This window comes from Ambystoma mexicanum, chromosome 2p (genome assembly GCF_040938575.1).
Source record: "Ambystoma mexicanum isolate Mex_15411 chromosome 2p, UKY_AmexF1_1, whole genome shotgun sequence".
NCBI lineage: Eukaryota > Metazoa > Chordata > Amphibia > Caudata > Ambystomatidae > Ambystoma > Ambystoma mexicanum.
In genome coordinates, this window is record NC_090923.1 from 1,241,092,866 (window position 1) to 1,241,105,781 (window position 12,916).

Here is a 12,916-nt window from a genome sequence, read left to right on the forward strand (position 1 = left end):
GTCTATGGAAGCGTGGTGTGGGAGCTGGGGGCTCCGTGGAGCAGAGAGCCGTGTTGAGAGGCCATCCCTTTCCCTTGACTTAGAGGTGCTCATTCCCCTGTGTGAAAAGGTCAACACAGGAGTATCTGAGGGGCAGAAGTTGGACCCCTGACATCAAAAGCAGAAGGCTGTGTGATCCTTGTTGCTGGGAAAGCAGGCAGTCAAAGACCAGTGAGTTTCTGATAAATGAGCAACCCGATGCTCGAACATTCAATACAAAGTATTCCTCAACAATAGAAATGTTCAGAATGGGTGTGCGTCTCAAGAGCACGTTTGCCAAAGTCTCTGGTTTAAACCACTGTCAATTGCTGAACTGGCAGGAATACTTTGCATCGGAGTGGTCAGGTGTTTATGTTTTCGAATGTCTTAGTGCTGGGCATTTCATTTAAAGCAAACCGAATGAAACAACGGGTTGAACTGAAAGTGAGTCAGAAGCAAAACCCATGTCTATTGAATACCAAACTGAATAAAAAATGTACAAATAAACAGAACTATTACATGTGAAATTCAGAAGTAAATAGAAATTCAAGCAAAACCTTTGTATGCTGAATTCTAAAGTGAATGGAACTTTAAAGAATAAGCTAAAACACAAGTATACAGAAGCTGGATTTAAATGGACCTTTAAAATTGAACCAAAGAGGTGTATTGAATATCAAATTGTGTAAAAGTTACAAACAGCAGAAACATACATTGAAAGCACAAGAATCCTAAAATGACAAGGATATTTTTGTGATGATCAAACAGTCTTGGTGAAGGGAATCCTGAGACTTAAGACACTTATTGACTGGAAGACAGAGTCTCAAGGTTCTTTTGTTTTGGAAATGTGTTATTTGGAGCTTGGCAAAGGGAACCCATTGGTTAAAACTATCATCTTGAACCTAAGAAAGGTACATTTTCAGACTTTTTTTGGAATCGTTTTATAAGAAGCTCAGAACTTTATGCTGAACACAGTTTCTTTTGCTTGTTAACCTCCCTACACATTTGACTCAGACTTTCCTATGTTTCATTTAGGTAGTGAAATCCCACCTTAGCATAGGGCAAGTTAGTTTTTCCATCCTGACATTTAAGTTTGAATTTTGAATCTGTTGTCTGTGTCTTGTTTGATGCCTTCACACAATGGGCACTGATGCAGGGTGTCCCGTGATCTAGTTTACATAATACCTGGACTTTAATGCGGTTGACTAAATATAATGTCAATATGAATTCTGGCACGCCATAATCAAATAGGATGCAGAAAGACTGATAGTAGTGAATTGCCCTATCCTATTTTGAGTGTTGAAGAAATCAGAAAGTTAACATCCACTCACCTGCCAAAGAAGCACAATATTATCTTGGAGGTTAGTAGATGTCCTTGAAACATGTAAAAGTACAATAGTCCCCAGGACGAGATCGGCTGAAATATATTGAGTATTTATGGCTTGCTTGCCGATGCTCATAGGGTTTTCCACTAAAGAGCACTGTATTCTGTGACAGAAATCAAGAACAAAAAGTGTGTGCCCCGGTACCCTAAATAACCAAGCAAGGCCAGTTGGGCAGTTGACAATTGAAACGTTTCTCCAAGCTTAAATTAAAAGAAATAGTTTGGTTGCTGTGCTTCAAGTTTAGGAGTTCATGAAACTGAGTGGTAGTGATGTGATTAAAGCCCTAAGTGTGAATAATCGTCCAGAGGAAGGCCTGCATGCAAAATCTGAGGAACAGTATTGGATGCCCATATCCTGATGAAGGGTCGAAAGAAATTGCGTCGACCAACTTGTATTGACCTGTATTGTCTGGTCAACATCCAGTCTATGAACTTGAGAGCCGAGATAAAACAGATGGCAGCCCATTATCATAAAAAGATGTAGAACTTGACTTGTTATAAAATATGAAAACCTACATATTCATCATTTGAAGTGGATTTTAGGATCTAGATTCAAGCGGGGCTTTGCCATAACACGTCCATTGTAAACCAAATGCCAGTTTTAAAGAACATTTCTTTTTCTCCACTGCATAGGCACGTGATATGAATGCCATTTCCAAAATTTGCTATGTGTTACACACTTGATGTTTTTGTGAAAACAACGCTTGTTCTTATTTTTATTTGTACGTGAATAATGGGATTATTTTATTGATTGTTAAAATGGTATGTAATAAAGCAGTGTTTTGAGAATATTTAGGTTGGGTGTGATGCAGTGAAGAATTGGTCTGCATAATTCTTCAGGTCCGAAATAGATGGAGTACAAGCGAGGGGCAGCGCGTTTCACATGTGCTTGATGTACATTCTCCCCATTTAAGTGAGGCCACCCGCTAACAAAATGTTAGGGTCAGTTATTTAAAAGCTGCATAACATGCAAGGAGTTGTGGACTACCTGTATAGGTGCCAGGCCTTAAAATTGGCACTTGCCACTGGCTTCTGATAATTCACCCCCAACATGAAAGAAATGGTGTGCTGTGTGTATGTGGATATTTGGGGGTGGGGGGGTTGGAAGAGTGAGTTTATGCCTACTTAGCAACTTGAAAAGGTTTAGCCCTTGTGTTGCCATCTCAGTGCTACATCTTGCTCTGGCCCCCAAACTGGTGGTCTGTTAGTGGACCACATTTGTGTCACACAGGGCTACGAGTATTTTAAGGACTCTGCAAGGTAATCTTGGTAATTAGGTAGTAGTCTACCTTTTTTCAAAGAGGGAGAAATAAAAAAAAATTAAAAAAAGGATTAAGAGGGCGGGCAGCAAAGTCTTTCAAATCGATGGATTCGCCTTAAGAGCACTTAGCCCTCAATTTGGGGGTGCGGGTCAGATGAGAGCAGAGCACATCAGGGGGAAATGGGTCTGAACTTTGACCATTCCTGCAGAGCCCATTATGGAATTTGATGACTGCGACTAGTACAGAATATGTGACCGAGATGTTCGCAGTTTTCCACTCATTGTGGCATTGGTTGTTCTGTGGGGAAGAGGTCAGTATTATTGTCTGAAAGCGCTGTACTTTAGTTTGCGCCCTCTGTTGGTGCACCATGGGGATTTAGAGGTTGAGGATGCAGCCGAGACTAAACAGTGACATTGTTATGACAAAAGAACGCAGACAATCTCATGAGCCCTTTTGTAGTACCAAGTGGCACACTTTCGTCCATTCGTATCATGTTTTTAATGGGGCACAAAGGTCTGCAAAGTTACAATTCAAATATTGTTTTTGACTGTACGGAAGCAACTTTGAACGATTTATGACTTCTAGAATGATTGTTAACCTTACTTGCTGGTTCTCAAGTAAGCAACAGGGACCGGGATGGCGGCATAGTCTGACCAATGAGCGTGGATATTGGATATATGGGAGGACGACAAGACCAGGTAGAGAATGTTGCCCTAGAGTTGGATAAAGCCTGTGGGGAACGGTTTTGTGGCCTTAGTGTTGATGAAGACTATCAAATCAGCAATGTTATGTAGATGCAGGTGTGATCGAGGAGATGAAATACGCAGTCAAGTGTGGGTTTGGGGTCAGATGAGTAACTACATTGATGTGTGGCCATGTTTTGTGAATGCACGCGAGACCACGACTAACCCTTCCCACTATCCACATGCTGGAGGTAGTTTCCCCAATGCAAGGCATAACATAAGCAGTGTCACATAGCAATTTGCTATGCAATTCTGTAGGTTTGCTAATTAGCACTTGTGTAGCAAAGCTAGCTATTTAAGAAAGCACAGACCGTCCTACATTCCTCTCGCCTTCAGGGGTCCCTCCCCCCTCTTTTCTCTGTTCACTGCAAGTACAAAGGGGCTAATGAAGAGAGAGTGCAGCAGTAAACCTTTCCTCCACTTACGTGCCAAAAGGCCTATGTTGAAGTGCTACTCACCGCCTCCCCCAAGTAATTGCAAACCAGAAATAAAAATCGGGGTACTTTTATTAAGCTAACTGTATCCTGTCTGCCAAAGACCAGTATGTTAACTTTTTTTTAAACATTCATTTCCATTTCTAAAAATGTAATTTGTTACATAACTACAGTATTTCTACTGTAAAACACTGAATTATCTCCATGCTTTACATTAAAGTGTAGGTTAGTGTATCCAAATCTCGTATGGTAAACAATTTCATTTTGTTGGGGGAAGATGCACCATATTGATGAGTGGGCAAATGTACATGATCACACAGCAAATGCTTTTGATGGCAAACCTTGTTCTGTAGCTGTTGGTTACATACAGCCTGCAACTAGTGCTCAACCCATGAGCCGTTCCCATACCTCGACATTCTCTCTCATCACCCTTTTGCTTTATACCAACTACCCTGAAAGGGAAATGGTAGCAAACTAGAGTATTCCACCTAGTTTGCCCAGTTCTATGCCTGCTAGGCTATCCATTCTACTTAAGTCTCTTGCTTTCCTCATAAGGTATAGACAAAGCAGACTAGATGTTTATACATAGTAGTGCTCAATAGTCCCATCCAGTCTATAGATCTACTGCACTACCATACACTGTAGTGGGGACTACAGAGCTTGCTTTGCTCGGATTAGGATTGCATTTTATATATTAGCACCTGCAGTAGAGTGCTGGCCAAACTGTTTTCAAAACCTTTTTAATCATATCTTTGTGTCCATTCATGCAGCTAACCATTTTACAAACACTCATCCAGGGCTTACATAGTCCTGTTGATTTAAAGGCGGCCCATTACTAGTTGCAGGGGAGGTTTGAAACTTTTATTTAAACTGGACTTTGTTTTCAGTAAATATCAGATAAAAGTGTCCCGGTGCATGGCTGGCAGCTGTGTGCCAAACTAAAGTGGGTTTGTGGTGACATGCACCCATTTTACAGAAAGCGCATTTAAAATTGTCTTCATCCATTGTCATGGATCCAATGCATTTCTCGTTGGTCGAGTGGGTAAACTAAGTTACTCGACCTGCCAGCCTAATTTGCAAGGTCCAATTTATCTAATTAATGCCAGTCTTCAGTGGTAAACAAAACTGCTGTATTGTATCTTCTGGTGGTATTAACAATATTTGTACAACATTGCTAATCAAATGGGTTTGTATGCTAAGCAACAACATTTTAATGAGCAAACTCGGCTAGTCAATTTTTGAAAATGTATTTATTTTTTTATTTTACTTGTGTTTAGCCAACCTCAGGCTTTTACAAGATCTGGAATTTTAAGTTCAAGTGTTCAAGAGTAACCTTTGTAATTACAGCGTCAAGCGTCCAGTTTTGAGTTTGGTGGATGATCACTTTGCCTGCACACCCACTTCACAGCAAATTTATTTATGCCTTCCAATGAGAAAATGTGAAGATGTAGATTGACCCAAGGCCTCCAATGAAAATGGTGCCTAGGTTACAGGAGATCAGATCTGCAATATATGCATTTTAAACTACGGAGTGGGTGCCAATTAGTAGTAGGTTGCAGATATGTTGGGATTAATCTGATCAGGAGATTCTTTGTACACTGCAGTCAGGCTCATAAATCTCAGATACCAGTAAACACAGTAATGCGCAATTATAATGGATAACCAACACCTTGTGCCCGTCCCAAACAGGTAACTGATGTCGCCCTGGTCGGATATCACCCTCTGAGAAAGACTAGGGCTATGGAAACCGTGGTGCTGTAATAAGGGAGAGGAGAGGTTGTGTTACGTGACTGGTGGTGGCAATATGCTAGAAATATCTTTAAGCCTACATTACTTGTCCAGTTTAATTCCAAGGCATACATTAGTTTTCACAAATTAGCAGAGTTTGCTAACATTTTTTTGATTAGAAACAGACAAATTTGATTAACAATATTAGTACAAAATTGCTAATGTCACTAGACGTCATTTGTAACCAAGTCATGAAACGAGTAACAATACAGCAGTTTAACGTACTGCTGAAATAAGACAGTTAGGAGTCAGACCTTGCAAATTCTTTAAAATTCAACTAAATTCCATCTAGTTTGCCCAGTTCTCTGCCTGCTACACCTGCAGGTTGGGTGACTTAGTCTCCCTATTCAACCTAAGAGAAATGCACTCCTGCCATAGCAATGGAGGACAACAAATTAAAAATGTGATTTGTGAACAGCGGTCCATGTCACTACAAAGCTGCTTTGTTTGGCACACTATTGCCACCCAGAAGCCAGCCATGCACCGTGAATTTACTGCAAACAAAGTAAATGTTACATAAAAGTTTCAATCATCTCTTGCAAACGCTACTTGCCTGTCATAAAATTTACTAGACTATGCGAGTGGGAAAAAAGACATTGCGAGCCACAGCTGAGTGTCTATAAAAAATGTAAACGGTTAGCTGCATGAATGGACACAAATAAATAGATATGATGAAAAGGCTCAAAACAGTTTGGCCAGCTGTCTCCTGCAGGTGGTAATATATAATGCAATCATCATCATAAAGCAAAACAAGCTCTGGGGGCTAACCACAGTGTTTGGTATTGCAATAGATCTGTAGATGTACAGATTGGAAGGAACTATGATCACTATTTTGCGTAAGAACCTAGTTTTCTTTGTATATTTTTTATGTAAGAGGAAAGAAAGGCTAAGCAGAGTGGATTGTGTAGCAGGCAGAGAACTGGGCAAACTAGATGGAATATTGAAGTTTTTGGTCATCTCAATTTCAGGGTAACTGGTATAAAGCAACTGGATGATAATATAGAATGTCAAGGAGTATGGGTTCGCTTATGGGTTTAGCACCAGTTGCAAAATGTATGCAACTAGGTTTTGCATCAAAAGCATTTGATCATGTACATTTTCAAAGTGTTCACTCGTCAATATAATGCATCTTCACCAACAAAAAGAAATATAGTTGGCAATGAAATTTAGATACACTAGCAAAAACATTGGAGATGATGAAGTGTTTTATAGTATCAATACTCATCATGCATTATGTAACAACCTACATTTTAGAAATGGAATTACAGGAGTCTTAAAAAAAAAAAAAAATTGACACATACTGGTCTTTACCAGACAGCATATAGAACGCTTTAATAAAAAAAAAGAAATAGCATCCTGATTTTTTCTGAATTTGCAATTATTTTTTAAATAAATTCTTGCCTAGCGCTCCCACGCATGCCTTTGGCACTTAGTGGAGGAGATAATTACTGTTGCACTTTCTCTCCATTAGGACTTTAAGTGAACAGGGAAAAGAGGAGGAAGAGAGCACAGAGGGCAAGAGAGCAATGCAGGGTGAGCTGTGCTTTCATTGAAGAGGGCAACTTAAATAGCTATCTTTGCTACACAAGTGTCCATTTGATTAGAATTGCATGGTAAACTGCTATCTGCTATGCAACACTGCTTATTTTATGCCTTGAATTCACATCCAATGTACCTGCAACCAAGCCCCTGATGCTACTGCCCAACCTACAGTACCGAGAGTTTGGTTAGACCAATTATGAAAAATCTCTTGCAGGTCCTCTAGGCCGGCATCAAAGAACCCTACATGTGTTGGTTTTGAATCCCCCGACCCTAAAACAAAAAAAAAACAAGTTTAAAAATATTCTGCTGCTCCCCCATCCCAAAATAAATAAGTGACTCCTAGAAGCCTGCAACCCGCTTCCAACCACACAGCTCCATGGTTATTTTAGGATCTGTGGTACTAGCAGAGCAGTAAGAGCCTGCAGGTAAGATATGACAGCCGGATTTGAAGAGGAACCTGAATGGTAAAAATGCATGCTTTAATTTGCATGTACTACTAGTTGCAAAGGAGAGTTTACTACAAAACCATGGTCAAATTTTACTCACTACAAACCATTAGCACAATCAACAATTCCATTAAAGGGGAAGTTTGCTAGGAATGTTATTGGCCCAATCGATAGGGCATGTATTTTTCAGCATACATCAATCGTTCGTAAATCCCAATACATCTTACCTAAGTTTTTCTCACATTTATACATGTGAAACCAACCGGTTTGGTACTGCCATCTTGTGCTAAACATAGCAGTTGACCCCATCACCCTGAGTTAAAGTGCCTTTGTGGCAGTAATTCAGATCACCCACCCCTCAAGCTGACATCACTACATGCTTACACCCCTTATCACAACGCCAATGCACATCTCATGTCAACATCCTCTGTGCTCAAACTGATGCGTCTCCATGGAAATGTCAAGACACCTCTTTCCACAATAAGTATAAATAATTTGTTGTGGGAGCCTTAAAATCCCCCGCAGCATACTACCAAGATGGCAGATGCCACCCACTGAAGCAGCCTTACAGACCATAACTGAATGACATCACCAAAATAATCCAAAATAATCATGAAGAGGCGGGTATTACCCAAATTGTTCGTTTACAATTGTTCGAATGAACAATTGACCGTATTTAAAGGGTCACAATTGACCGAATTGGGGGGGTTTGGCGTTGGGTGGGGGGTTTCCCCCCCACATATATGGTACAATTGACCTTCACAATTCGGTCAATTGTGAAAAGGTCAATGGTCATTCGAGCAGTTGTAAAACGAACAATTCGCATACAACCAAGAGGCGACATGGCTGAACATGCACACGTAGAGCCATTAGCTAGTTGCAAAAGAACACACACTGAACTGCTTGTTGACGCCTAAAAACAACATACATGAGCATCCAGGAAAATAAAAGATGCAAGCCACAGCTGCACTGAAAGAATGGAAGGCATTGGAAAGGCTCAAAACATAGGAGGCGGCATTACACACTGATTTCCCTGAGAAACACTCGGAGCAGTTATTGTGCCCAACCCTTGCCAAGGACGGCAAAAAGGAGAGTGTTGCGAGTCAACAGAAAAGATAGAACACCTGCAAGGAGAGGGAGCTGAAATTCATCATAAATGCAAGCAGAGAAACTCAAATCTATGGTCCTTCCACGCGTGATCTGGACCTGGGGAATAAGGCCCATTTATCTGAGGCAGGCAGAAACTGTTCCCATCAAACAGAAGATGCTAAAAAGTAACAGCACGACAGAGGCAATAATGTCTTTGCTCAGGGCCAGTGGATTCCGAGAAGTGGTAACCTTATTGGGAAACAGGCGGTATCCTGAGGCCATTCTCTCCACCCATCACTATGCTCATGTGCTGGTAATTTACCCCCAAGCTGAGAAAGCCCACACTAGCCTCTTGTGGGCGATCCTAGGCTGAGCTACCCGATGTGCATGTCTGCCCATACCGTTCACCCAATCCCATCTCACATAAAAGGTCCAAAAATGTAACATTTGGTTGTGATGTCATTGAATAAAACCCTGTTCCCAGCCCTTAATGAACGAAGAGTGCATTGGAAGCTTCAGAAGTCCGTGTGCCTATCCCCGCTTCTGAAATCTATTAATAAAAGCAATAATTTGTCACATTGCTGGACTGCTCAGTTTCTTGGGCATGTGGGGCACAGGGATTTCCCCTCGAAGCCAACCTCTGGTTTATCACTGTGTTTCAAATTGGCTGCAGAGGATGGCTGCTAATGCCTTTGGCAAAAAACAACATCTCCCCTGCATTCCTGCCCACTTACTGTGGGACAGCCAAAAGATCAGAAGGTAGGGTGGCAGGCTGTGAGAGCGATGGAGTCCTAGGGCTTCAGCAGTTCCACAGAGTTGTTGCAAGTATAGGTCCAGAAATCTGACAAATACAGGTGGGAGAGAATTTGGAGAACAGTTATGTTGGTGGTTTTGTGCTTGTGTAAAGGTTACCCATTCTTTAGGCGGTCAGCTTGGTTTAAAGAGGAAAAAGATCAAACAACAAAAAAGGTTACCTATATTTGAGGCGTTAGCTTGGTTTATGGAAGAAAAACAAAAAATAAAATACAAAGGATAGCTATTGCTTAGGAAGCTTGTTTACCAATTTATCTCTTTGAAATGTATTCCTATATGCAGTGGTATAGAAGAGGGACCACATGATTTTTGGGATACCCTGTGAGGCAGGAAGACGGCTGTGCGTTATGTTTAGTATTTTTTAGTATTTTAGTATTTTTTAGTATTTTATTTATTTCTATAGCGCACCAGGCCCAGGGGCAACCGGGCGCTTAACTTAGTTACAACAAGATGAAAGCATGACAAGGCAATGTGACAGAGTATTACAGGATTATTACAGGAAGATTTACAAAATTTACAAAATATACATTCAAACGAATATCGATAAGGCAGTGATTTACAGGATAGTTAATAAGGGATGCAGAGTAGGTCAAAGTGCAAGTAGGGCAGTAAGCTGGTGTTAGCAGTCTTGGGCGGATAGCCAAGCTTTGGTAAGGTATTTGAATTTCAGGAAGGAAGGTTCTGCTCTAAGGTCATTGGGGAGTGAGTTCCAAAGTTTGGCTGCCAGGATGGGGAAGCTGGTTCCACCAGATCTTTGGAGATTAAAACGCGGGATGTCAAGGCAGTTGGCTTGGGCCGCTCTGCGAGGTCTGGTGGAATTGTGGAAAGAGAATCTGTTTGCCAGGTAGCAAGGGGCTTGGTTGTGGAGGCATTTGTGTGTGAGAGCCAAGGACTTCAAGGAGATGCGATGTGGGATAGAGAGCCAGTGCAGGTTGCGCCTGGTGTCAGATATATGCTGGCGCCTAGGAATGTTAAGGGCCGCTCTGATCACATTGTTTTGGACAATTTGTAGCTTGTTTAAGTTGCGGAGATTAGTACCTAGATAGAGGGCATTACAGTAGTCGACCTTGGATAGTACAAGGGTCCTGGCCAAGGTTACGCAGTTGGCAGTGGTTAGGAACGGGCGACAGGCGGTGATGAGCTTGCAAGTATGCGCTGCTGCAGATGAGACTGCGTTGGATTGTCTAGTCAAGGATAGGGTTGAGTCGATGTAAATCCCTAGGGTTTTCGTGTCCTTAGCAATCGGGATGGTGTTCCCATCAATGGTGAAAGACTTGAAGGCAGGGTCAAGTTTAGTGAGTTTTTGTGGTGAACCAAGAATGAGGAGCTCTGTCTTTTCATCATTTAGGCAGAGGCCGTGTTGGGCCATCCACGCTTGGATGACCTGGTAGATGGCGTTGATGGCAAGGGAGTCAGTTGTGTAGTCTCCTGTGATGGGGATTAGTATCTGTGTGTCGTCAGCGTAATTGGTATACGTGACGCCCAAATGGTCCAAAATATCAAAAAGGGGTTTGGTAAACACGTTATATAACGTGGGCGAGACACAGGACCCTTGAGGCACACCACAAGAGACCGGAGCGGGTGGTGCGGCCGCAAGTGGGGAGAACACGCGCATTGATCTATTATCCAGGAAGGATCTGATCCAAGTGGCGGCATTTTCTGAGAAGTGTGCGGCTGATTTGAGGTGATGGCAGAGAATTTTGTGATTGACAAGATCAAAAGCAGCAGAGAGGTCCAGGAGAAGTAATAACGCCAGTTTGCCTTTGTCTTTGAGATCTTCGATCTGCGTTTTTAAATCAATAAGGGCGGTCTCAGTGCCATGGCGAGGCCGGAAGCCTGATTGCCTGAGTCCCAGAAGTTTATTTGATTCAAGGTATTCCTGAATTTGTAGGTAGGCCGCGCGGTCAAGGATTTGTAGGTTTGTTACTGTGTCTGTTGTGAAACGTGGGAGTATATTTTAAAGTACTAGGGATTTTTCCTTTGTAGGGGTTGTGACATCACATGTGAGGTTGGTGAAAAGGACTAAAAGTGCTTAGAAGGTGGTGGATTCTTTTTTATTTTAATTTTTATAACGCACCAACATGCCCACGGGCCTCAGGGCGCACAGAGAACAAAACAGAGACGAAGACAAAGAGGCAGAATGAGAAAAGAGTCAGAGGGTCAACTGTTGCTTGAATTCATGAAGTGTTATGCCATTTGGAGCACATGAAAGAATTGTATATTGGCCTTGAGGGCAGAGAGCATAAGGGCGTTGGTTTAACAATTATGGCAATTGAGAAATGCTTTGTGACCCATTGTGATGCATGGAGTTGTTGCTGAAGGAAAGAAAACACTGAGGTTTTGAAGCTTTTCAAAAAAGAGTGTGGCACTATTGGGGAGGGCTTGAGAATCATGTGGAACAACGGTGGACTAGCCTAGGGCGTAGATCAAAGTAAAGGCGGCTCGTGGTGTGTGCGTTTTGGGTGTACTTAAATATGCAGGGTGTGTTGAGAAATGTATATTGTGCACAGCTTTTTTTTTTACTATTCTCATGCTGCGACTGTTTATATACATGCCTCAATGGACTGCTGTACTTTGCCTGCAGAGGCAAAACTCCCACTTAGAACAAAAGGCTTTTGATGGCCACCCCCCCTCAATGGCCATCCCCAGGTACTTCTCACTATGAAAACAATCCAAAACGCCGAATTGCCCCATCTAGGTCTCTTGCACAGCCTTAATCATCTGATGGACTACCCATTTTCTACCAGACGCTTTACCATACACCGCTTCGCTAAACAAGATCATAGCTACCATGGTCTACGACTACCATTGGACCTCCAGCCCATGCGCCTTGCTTCATAGTAATATGGGCCTCTCGTTGCGTAAATCTTTCAGACCCCCTCCAACCCCCCCCCCCCCCCCAATTGCTACTGCCCTTCTACCCAACCTTAGTGCCACGCGCTATGGCCCCAGAGCCTTTGCCCCTTGGCGCAGCGCAAATCTCCACACCATCTGGCCCTCCAACGTGCGCACTCTCGCACAATACAGAGGAGTCTGTGTAAACCAGACACATGACACAGGTACTGATCGCCTGCGATGGCACTCCCAGGCATTCCTTATAATGCGCAATGCCTCTACCCTAATCACCGCCTTGCAAAGCCCCACTGCTAAACACACACAACTGGCCTCAACTGCTCACAACGCGACCGCCTCCACAACTATCAAAGTCCCACTCAAACCGCAGCCGACAACTCAAACAACCACCAAGGCTTCCGGTCCAAGACTGTCTGCGACTAGAATTAACAATGCAGGCAGGCTTGATGCTGAAACGCCCACTGAATCACACTGCCCCTGCAACTGCCAAAGCCTCAAGTACTTTGGACAACGAAATTTAATAATGCAGCACGCGCATCAATCCTTG

The 12,916-nt window shown here is 42.5% G+C and overlaps 1 protein-coding gene across 2 annotated transcripts in view; it reads right to left on the minus strand.

The window, feature by feature from the left end:
* Nucleotides 1–12,916, minus strand: part of LOC138567382 (actin, cytoplasmic 1-like) — a 258,349-nt gene that overhangs the window by 179,739 nt on the left and 65,694 nt on the right. The window lies entirely within an intron of this gene.